The following is a 10,664-nucleotide window of genomic DNA, read 5'->3' on the forward strand; positions in this document are numbered from 1 at the left end:
TCATGTTTTCCACAAAGATTCTCATATCTAAGGTCCTAGTGTTTGCATTAATGATGTTAGTAATTACTTTAGTTTTCTTACTACTTAAATAATTTTTGATGGGCTAGACTAATCCTCAAAGTTATTTGTAATATTTTTGTCATCTCAAACAATTGGCTGCCTACTTTGACAATTATCCCTAAGTCTGTAATTCTTCCGTTTAAAATATCATAACGTGTACTAGCCAAATTATTCTACCACTATTCTTATTTGGCTCCCTCAAGGAAAAATACAGTCTCATAGGTTACTATAATCACCACTTCTTGGCTCCTTCTCAACTCAGCAGGCAGGGCATCTGTCTCATACAAACACTTCTCTAAAGTTGGAATCCCACATATCCTAAGAGTTCCAAACCCAACTTGCTGTGCCTTCCTCTCTCCTAATCCTCACAGCCTGTGAGCATGACCTGTAACACCATGTTACTTCAGTGTGGTCTTTGTATCCTATGTACTCTTGTCCCCATGCATGAATGTTAACAATTCAGATCCCTCAAGCTCACTCCAGTCCTTTGCATTTCAGGGCTTTGGCATGTTCTGAGAATTCTTCAGCAAGCTTGGCTGCGGCAGCTTCCAGGATTCACTTGTTCACTGTGACACTGAGCAGACCTTAACACACTTTCGTTATGGTTATGACTTCTACCTTTCTTACATTTTGTTGAATATTTTCACAGTAGTAAAAAGGTGCCAAGCACACCACAATCAAAACTAGCTTTCTTCCTTCATTTCTTTCTTGCTTGCTTTTGTTCATTTGGTTTAGTTTTTTGAGACAGGGTTTCTCTGTGTAGTCCTGGCTATCCTAGACTCACTTTGTAGACCAGGCTGGCCTCGAACTCACAAAAATCCACCTGCTTCTCCCTCCCTGAGTGCTGGGATTACAGGTATGTGCCACCACTCAAAACTAGCTGTCTAAAATAGTGTTTCTGATCTTCTGACCTTCCTATATGCCTGCATTTCAGTCTCTCCCCTTATATGGAGCATAAGTGAAACAATTTTGTGTACTTAAAAACGACTTTTTGAGCCATCCCCAATCTTCTCCTTCCTTCCTCTTCCCCATTTATAGATAGATACATAGATAGATAGATAGATAGATAGATAGATAGATAGATAGATAGATAATAGCTAGATATATTGGACAAATACAGGGAGTCTAATCACTGTCAATAAAAAGACTATGTATATATATCCAAACCAATTCTACATGTGCTTACCTCTCAGAGAAATCACTAAATCAGAAAAATTAATCATACATTTTTATCTTTTCCACTGAATGTAGTTGATACATTGCCAGGAGAAGAAAAATATTTCTAAGACCTGATCCACCATAGAGAAATGCAGTTGATAGCTTTACAGGCTTAACCACTAGGTATCCAAACTGTTTATAAGAATACAGGGTAGTTCCTTAGGCAGTTAGACCTGGTTCCTGCATTACCCACTGTGGAAGGAATTTCTCTTTCAAACAAAAACCCCATTTTTCACTTAGGGTTTCCAGGTGATAGAAAACTGCATCTATTAGCATTTTTCTTCCCATAGGATGAAATCTGTGGAACTCAGAAGAGTAATATTCAAGTATTCTGGATACTAGGGTGAAATCAGATAGCTGATGCTTTGGATTTGTTTTCTCTGCTCTCTTGAACGCCAATGAAACACTTGAACAGAAAGATAGGGCCCCTATACTTTTTGAATATTTGTATGAAAAGAAGCTGCTGTCTGGGCCAGGAAGCTCAGGTCTGCAATCCTAGTCACTTCGGAGGCTGGAAAAGCAGGTCATAAATTCAAGTCCTTCCTGAACAACTTAGTGGATTTTTTTTTCAATAATAATAAACAATAACAACAACAATAAACACTGGATATGTAGCTCAGTGAGAGAGCACGTGCCCATCGTGTGTGAGGCCCTGAGTTCAATCCCCAGTTAAGACACACACGTACACAGAGACGACAGAGGAGCAGGAGGAGGGCAAGAAGAGGAAGGAGCAAAGGAAGAACATCTGGCTTTATCCTGTGACCTGACAAGTGATGTAACAGAACTCCAAAGAAAACAGCTGAAGTTGTTGGGGTTTTTTTTTTCTTCATGTGTATGGGTGTTTCACCTGCATGTATGTGTATCATGTCCATGCAATGTCTGTGAAGGCCAGAAATCAGTATAGGATCTCTTGGGACTGGGTCACAGCCAGCTGTGAGCCACCAGACATGGGTAGTGAAAACTGAACCTAAGTCTTTTGTGAGAGAAGCAAATGCTTTCAACCAATGAGGCTCTTCTCAGCCCCCCACCCCACCCCACCCCCCAAAAAAGAAAAAAAAAAGATTCTAACTCTAACTCTAAAGTGGTTATTTCTAACTGGGGAAAATTATAAGCAAGTGAAATGTGTGTGCTTATTTTTCCTAAATTATAATGAATTTTTACTACACTTAGAATAGTGAAACATGAAATATGTTTGAGAGTTACTGATTATCACTGTGAGGGACAGGAGAAGGAGGAGGGTGTGTAGGCTCTGTGAGTAACTTTCCCCTCCCCCTTCCTACCTTTCCCCTATGGTTCCACTGCTGCAGTAGGGTTCAAAAACCCTATTTTTTTATTTTCAACCTAATACAACGTGGTTCAGTACACACGGTGAAATGTTCTCTTAGCACGTGATGCCTAGAGCTGCAGAAAACAGTAAGCTGGAATCCTCTCTGTGACAATAGAGGAAAATGGAGTTAGGAAAACAACAGCTGACACTTCGGCAAGCTCAGCACTAGTGGCCCAGCTGGGAGCCAGCCGCTTCTAATCCATTTGTTTCTGGAACAAATGTGTTTCGTTGGCATTAAAATCTCTTTGGCAATGGAATGGCGTAAACTGCCCAGGTGCATGTTCCAGCCCCGGGGCAGAAACAGCTGTGAGACTGGAACACGCTGACTCACGGCTCAACAACATACCCCAGAAGCCAGCCACTTCGTGTGCTGAGTAGGAACTGGCCTTGGAGGTTGTACCTGAATCCCAGATGTTCTTAGTAACTGTTACCCTTGCACCACCAGCACCATTAGCCCCAGGTGACAGGGACAGGTAACTAAAACACAGGTTCCTGGACATCATTGCGACCTGCTGAACCTAATTCCCTGAGGGGGTGCTCTGGGGTAATCAGCAGTTATAACCAGTCTCCAGGTGACTCTCACATACTAAAGGCTGAGACCAATTAACTTCGCAGATGCTGAGTCCGTTTCTGTCCCTGTGATATTAAGCCATCAACGCTTTCCCTGTAGCTGTCTTGGGAACTAAATTGATGGCGTCATTATACTCCTGGGAGGACCCTTATAGTCTTCAGGGGGGCAGTAAGGTGTCATGGTCCTTATTGGTTAAGTTTCTATGCCAGAAAAGGAATAAAGAAGTGTCCCCTAAGGGCCATACCAAAGACAAATGTCCCCTAAGGGCCATACCAAAGACAAAGGGCTAAAATTTTGTTCCCAGACTACAAATCTTTCTGGCAGCATTCACACTCTAAGTTCTTTTTTTTTTTTTTTTCCTAAATTCTTATAGATTAAGTTTATTACAGATTAAGAAACAGCAGTCATCTCTTTCAAAAAAAGAAAAAAAAAAGGATTCTTCTTGTTTCCCTTAGTGAGTTTCTCTAATATTCTTGTCTCCTAAGGACTGAGTCTCCTTTAGACTTCATTTGTGACCTACTCCAAGGCAGCTTCCTCGGTGGTAGATTTTCTAATACTAGAGACTTGCTAGTGTGGGATCCTCTAGCCAGCAGCATAGATGTCACCCAAGTACAAAACCATCAGACATACAGCTGCTCAGCTCCTACCATAGAGTCAGAGTCAATGTTCAAAGACAAGCCTCGAATGATTGACAGGAACATTACTACTGGAGACAAAATGGCTCCCAAACAGAGAGAGGACTGTGCTGAACTTAAGGTTTCTCTGTGTACACAGACTGGGAAGCTGCTTGATTCTGTTATACAAACTGTTTAATTCCGTATCCTTCTACAAATTTTATATGTACAACTCTTAGAGCATGAGACAGGAGAAAGCTTCTGTCAGTTCTGTGGAGCAATGGATCTAACCTCAGCCAATTCCCCCAACCTAAGTCTCGCTGTAGCTACTTTGGTTTCTGTTTTCACACATCCATGTGTGCAGCCCTCAGGGGCAAGATCTAAGGTGATCGATGCTCTCTGATTTGGTAAATGATTCACCTATTGTTACTTTTTTCCTATTTGGTAACCGACGCCATTAGAGTAGCCCAAGCTCTGTCCCTTGTACACTTTAGCAACGTCAGTCGGACTCCATGTGTCTGCAGATATCCTCTAGTTGTTAATATGCACACTTGGAGGTAGAATAAGTGAAGGCTAGCACTGAGATACTGCTGGGTCCAACAACAATGATTAAATGATTTATGAGTGTCTATGGTGACTGCCTCATGACAGCATCAAAACACCACCTGTTCCTTCTCCTCCAGTGTCTGTGCTTTTTCAGTGGTTCCATATGCTTCACGCTGTCTCCAATTACAGTAAACTCTCCTTGTTCTTCTAATAAACTAGGAAGGGAGGGAAAGTTTTACCCCACCCCAAGACAGATGAGAACACCAAACAAGCAAACAAGAAGTAGCTATGGACAGTCACAGCTTCTTATTCTCTTGAGAACTAGAAGACCAAAATTTGTATTCTCTCTCTCTCTCTCTCTCTCTCTCTCTCTCTCTCTCTCTCTCTCTCTCTCTCTCTCTCTCTCTTTGTGTGTGTGTGTGTATGTGTGTGTATTACCTTTGAGGTTAATCTTGAACATAGAATATTGGAATTTCATGCCACAGGTTATCCGCCAAAAGCAAAGGTGAACACCACTGAAATGCCATGAATCCCAAAAATAAGCTGGGAATTCTAAAATTCCACTGCACACTAAACAGGCGACAGGGAGAAGGAGTTTACAAAGAAACAAGGACATAAAGAGAGAAATGAATGAGAGAAGAGAGGAGAACCCAATTCTACAGCTTCCCTGGGGAAACCAAAAAGCAGAGGGTTGTACCCAAAAGGGAAGTCTATGAATAAAAACCTTACAAAATTTGTTCTCAAACTGTCATGGCTGTAGATACAAGCTAAGCTTCAGGTGATATATGTGCCAAAACTGGCTAAAGGCCTTTTGTATTGCATTCATTTAAAACAATAACCTTTCAAGAAAGGAAAACATATAGTTCCACATTAAGTGTTCTGTGTGTGTGTGTGTACACTTATGTCTGTTTCCTTCCTTTTCATTCTTTTGAGACCAAGTCTTGCTTTGTAGCCTCAGACTTGCACCCCAGCAGTGCAATAATAGCATAATTGCTAGTTGGTCATAAGAACACTCACACAGATATGTCAATGTTCAGATGTGTCAATGTCCTCCTTCCTTTCTTCCCACTTGCCCTGACCTGTAACTGTGGCCCTGTCTAATTACTGAAAAGGGTAGCATTTTGTTTGACAGAGAAACGTTTATACTTCTTCTGAGGCAACTGTAACCTCTTTTAACATGAGGACTTAGGGCTCTGTAACTAAGAAAGGTTGTTTTCAAATCCAGCATTTGAGTCCTTTTCTTTTCTTCTTCTTCTTTTTTTTAGACAGAATTGGTTAGATCTCATTTCCCTGGGCCAGAACACCCCAGCTACAAGTCCAACAAACACAGCCTAGCCTAGATTACTATTCTTGGGAACTTTGGGTTTGGTTCGGCATGACAGATGGTGGCGTGGCATGCACTGAGAGTTAAGAATAATGCTACGGTTCTATAAACCGAGCCAAATGGTCATCCTTGTGTATATGAACACAATATTGTTTTCTAGACTCCCCTCTTTAATGGACAATAGCTTGTAAGATTAAATAAACCCTTTCCTCCCCCAAGTTGTTTTTGGCAATGGTGTATCATCTCACAGCAACAGAGAAGCAATTAAAGTCCAGACTCCAGCCCATGAGATGCTGCTGCCCACATACAGGCCCTCCTATCCCAATTAGCCTGATCAAAACAATCCCTCACATGCTTACCAAGAGGCTCCTCCCATGTTCCATATCCTGTCAAGGTAAGAGGCAGTAAACCATCCCAATTACCTTCTGTTCTAAACCTCACTGTGCCTTCAGTCCCCTCTACATGACACATACACACACATACCCACACAAATGCGTACACACAGGCGCGCGCGCGTGCGCGCACACACACACACACACACACACACACACACATACACACACACACCACTAGCACCACCACATATCCTGCATCATGTCCATAAGAATATGCTTATTAAATGTTGCTAGAAGGTTATAAGAATCGTGAGGGAAGATGAGTGTGTTGGTTTAGGTCTCCTGTGATGTTTAGAGAATAGTTTCTTGCTTCTTTTTCCTCGGGAAAACACCAAATGGCAGATGACGCCGGTGCAGCAGGAGGGTCCAAAGGACCCTGGGTACCCAGGATTAGGAGGGTGCAGCAGCTTCTGTGGAGGATTTCAGCAGCGGTTTTAGGGGCCGTGGTCAAGGCCCCGGGGCTCGTAGAGGTAAAGCCAAAGACAAGGAATGGATCCCCATCACCAAGCTGGGCCGCCTGGTTAAGGATATGAAGATCAAGTCCTTGGAGGAGATTTATCTGTTCTCCCTGCCCATTAAGGAGTCTGAGACTATTGACTTTTTCCTGGGCGCATCCCTAAAGGATGAGGTTCTCAAGATCATGCCAGTGCAGAAGCAGACACAAGCTGGCCAACAGACCAGGTTCAAGGCTTTTGTCACTATTGGAGACTACAATGGTCACGTTGGTCTTGATGTTAAGTGCTCCAAGGAGGTAGCCACTGCTATCCGAGGGGCCATACATCCTGGCCAACCTTTCCATTGTCCCTGTGCAGAGAGGCTACCGGGGGAACAAGACTGGCAAGCCGCACACTGTTCCATGCAAAGCGACAGGCTACTGTGTCTCTGTTTTGGTGTGTCTGATCCCTGTCCCCAGAGGCACTGGCATTGTCTCTGCTCCTGTGCACAAGAAGCTACTAATGATGGCCGGTATTGATGACTGCTACACATCAGCCAGGCGCTGTACTTCCACCCTGGGCAACTTTGCCAAGGCCACTTTTGATGCCATCTCCAAGACCTACAGCTACCTGACACCCAATCTCTGGAAAGAAACTGTATTCACCAAGTCTCCTTATCAGGAATTGACTGATCATCTTGTGAAAACCCACACCAGAGTGTCTTTTCAGAAGACCCAGGCTCCAGCTGTGCCTACCACATAGAGGCTTTTACAAGAGAAATAAAGTGATTTAATTCTGTTTTTTTTTTTTAAGTAATTTCTTATATTTATGGAAAGGGATTAGTGACTTTGCCACAATTTTTGACAAAATGTGCCGAGATGGTTATGTGGAACTCGTGGGTAAGGTAGAAGACCACTGGCTGCCTCTTTGTATGCTGGTAAATGAGAGAGTCAGAATAGCAAACATTACTATATCTCAAAGGCAGACCTAGAGTAATGGCTTTGGCAATCCACGAAGGAAATGAAAAGACACCAGAAAAGAGCATACACACAGTAAAAGATGCATGCTATGCAGAGGTAAGCTAAACACAGCCCCAGCTACCTGGTTCCCTGGTCGAGGGAATAGACATACAAGCCACTTCCAAAAAGTAACCCTGACCAAAGAGGAAGCAGTCCTACACTCAGGACAAGCTGGCAGGCCTTACAGGCCTCAAATCCAGTTGAAGGTTTTGATAAGACAGTGATTCTTCTGGAAGATGGGTCAGTGTTGGAGAGAAATCCTGTCATGACATGGAGGGCAGAGCTACCATGAGAGAGAATTGTTTAAAACTGAGCAACCCTAGGGACCCAAGATCAGTGAACATCCACAGGTTGGGATTCACTTTGATCCGCCGTAGCCCTAGAAGAGGGAAGACCCAGAGAAAAGAAAAGGAGAGCAAGACGCTGACAAACCAAAGGGTTCGGGGAGCAGGGAGCTGTCTTAGGACCTCCCTCCATGGCCAGGAACAGATCTCATCCACCAAGAATTTGATATCTGAAGTTAGATGGCCCTGGGAGGACAGTAGACAGATAAAATTCTGGAGCCACTGCCTTCCATTAGTGGCTGTGCAAGTGTGAAGACTCTGAAGTTCCCAGGATGTTGATGATTAATGCAGAAGAGATTTTCAATGTATGAAGACAGCTCCTCCTTCTGTACCAATGTAGGTACAAGGGTTGCTTGCCAAATTCTTAACATACTTGGGAGATAGTTCCCCAGCTAAAGCAACCGCCCAAAGGATGCATTCTGAAGAGTCTTGGAATGTGAGAGTGCCTGCCCTGTTCACAGAATACAAAACTGAAAACAGCCACAGTGAAGGCAGCTCTGACAGATGTCAGACGTTGTCCAAAACAGGCTCAACAACATGACAAAAAGACAAAAGTTTGCAAATTCAGCTGAAGCTTCCCTCATTGCCCACAACTCTCAGGGTCAAGTGTCAAAGACACCTCACACACAAAAAAGTCAGTCTACAATGTATCTTTTTCTTTTCCTTTTTTAAAAAGAATGATTCCTCCTTATTAATGTATAATACACATTTAATAAGATTTTTATTTTATTTTAAAATATTTTTATGTTTTCGTAATTCTCCTTCATGCATCTACCTAATAATGTTGAGACATTTTTCTTTCCACTTAGGGAAAATATGTTTTCTTTTTCCTTATTTTTTATAAAATCTTTCCTTCTCCACAGCATGCTGCCTTCTTTGCATGCTCTTCTCTATAATTAATAGTATTTTAATTTTATCTTATTGTTTTCTAATGCTAATGTCTTTACACTTGTATTTTCTTTTTATATTCCTTGGGCCTTGTTTTCAAACATTTTAGCCACTAGGAAATTGTGGTTCCTTTTGCTGTCTTCTCATTACTTTCAGTTTTCCTTTTGCTGTTTCCCATGTTTTCTATTTTTGTCTGGTTACTTTTTCTAATCTCTTGCTCTTTTCTCCTCTAAAACATTGTCCCCTGCTCTTCTTCTTCCGTTATCATTCTTGTTGTTTTCCTTCCCCCCCCCTCTGTCTCCTTTGTTTGCCTCTTCCACACTTACACAATGTAATTATTAACTTCATAGACAACTTCAGTTCCACATTCGTTGGTGATAAATGAGTCAGTTATGATTGACTTAGGTGTGTTTCTGTATCTTGTAGGTTTGACATTGTTGCTGAGACATCACTTTGTCTCCGCCTTGTTAATTGGCTTTGGGGACTGAGGAAACCTTCAAGAGTAGCTACTCAATAAGAAGACCCCCCCCCCGCACCCCAAATCCCAGAAGAGACCTTCAAATCAACAAACACATAAATTGCAACACATTCAACATGAAAAAGCAACATGACTTCTACAAAATTGTATAATACCACTGAACTCAAGGGTACCAAAACAAATTAAATGCCAATATTTCAAAAACTCCTGGAAGAAGAAGGAGGAGGAGGAAGAAGAAGAAGAGAGGGAGGAGGAGGAGGAGGAGGAGAAGAAGAAGAAGAAAGATCAGTTACTCAAAAGACAACAAAAACCAGAAGATGAATTCCATTCAGGGCTGTGGAAAAGAAAATCTGAAACACTGAGGGAAAAGTCACCAAGATAAATGGAAAAAATTAGTCTGAGGTTTTGAACGAGAGATGTCCCACAAAGGCTCAGGCATTTAAACACTTCTCCTCACTTGCTATGCTGCTTGGAGAAGTTATAGGAGGTGCTTTAAGATTTTATCGACTTGCTCTACTTTCAGCTCTCTGTGTTTTTCTGTTTGTAGTTAACGATGTGATCACTCAACTTCCTGTTTCCAGTTGCTTGTCATCATCCCATCCCAGACATTACAGACTCCCCCTCTGAAACCATAGTGCAGAGTAAACGTTTTCTTCCATTTGAGGGAAAGCTGCCCTTTCCTTAGAATCCAATGGCACACAAAGAAATGGACAAAGATTTTGAACATGTAGCTTGAAGTAAGTGGACTCATTACTGGAACTTAATTTTTGTTTAATTCCTAAATCTCCTGATTTAAAAAGAATCCACAGAACATTAACATCTAAATTACTCTAGGGAGCGGGACAGGTGGTCCAGAGAGTAGAGTGTTGGCTCCATACGCACAAGGACCATAGTTCAGATCCCAGCACCACAGGAAATCTGAGCATAGTTTGTCATAAGACAGCAACCAGCAGTGAACAAGGTGGAGACAGGAGAATTAATAGGGCTTTCTGGCTGCCAGCCTAGCCAGAGCAGGAGCTCCAGGAATAGCCAAAAACAAATCCTCAAATGAACAAGGTGAACAGCAACACTAGGAGCCCCAGATGCCTCCTCCAGCCTCCAAGCATCACAGGTTCACACCCACAATCTCCCTCTCTCTCTCCCTCCTCCCCCCTCTCCCCACCCACCCCCTCCTGATCTCCCTTCACACACACAGGCAAAATAAATAAACAGGTGCATGCTTATACCTAACTTAATGTGTTACAAGGGTTCATTACCGATTGTCCAGGAAAATGTTTCCAAGAACACAAGGCACAGAGAAAAGCATGGCAATACAGGTTATCACCATGGAGATGGAGGGAGATGGATTTTGCTTAGAAATTAAGGAAGAGCTACCAAGAGTTTGTCTAGGAGAATGAGAAAGTGGATGGAACTTCACATAAAACAGTTATTTGGTATCTCCATCCT

The 10,664-nt window shown here is 42.4% G+C and overlaps 1 pseudogene; it reads left to right on the top strand.

Annotated features, from left to right (window-relative positions):
• The first annotated feature begins 6,390 nt into the window (after positions 1–6,390).
• LOC127193363 (40S ribosomal protein S2-like) lies at positions 6,391–7,263 on the top strand (annotated as a pseudogene).
• Positions 7,264–10,664: the final 3,401 nt, after the last annotated feature.

The sequence above is a fragment of the Acomys russatus genome, chromosome 8, assembly GCF_903995435.1.
Source record: "Acomys russatus chromosome 8, mAcoRus1.1, whole genome shotgun sequence".
In the NCBI taxonomy this organism is placed as follows: Eukaryota; Metazoa; Chordata; class Mammalia; order Rodentia; family Muridae; genus Acomys; species Acomys russatus.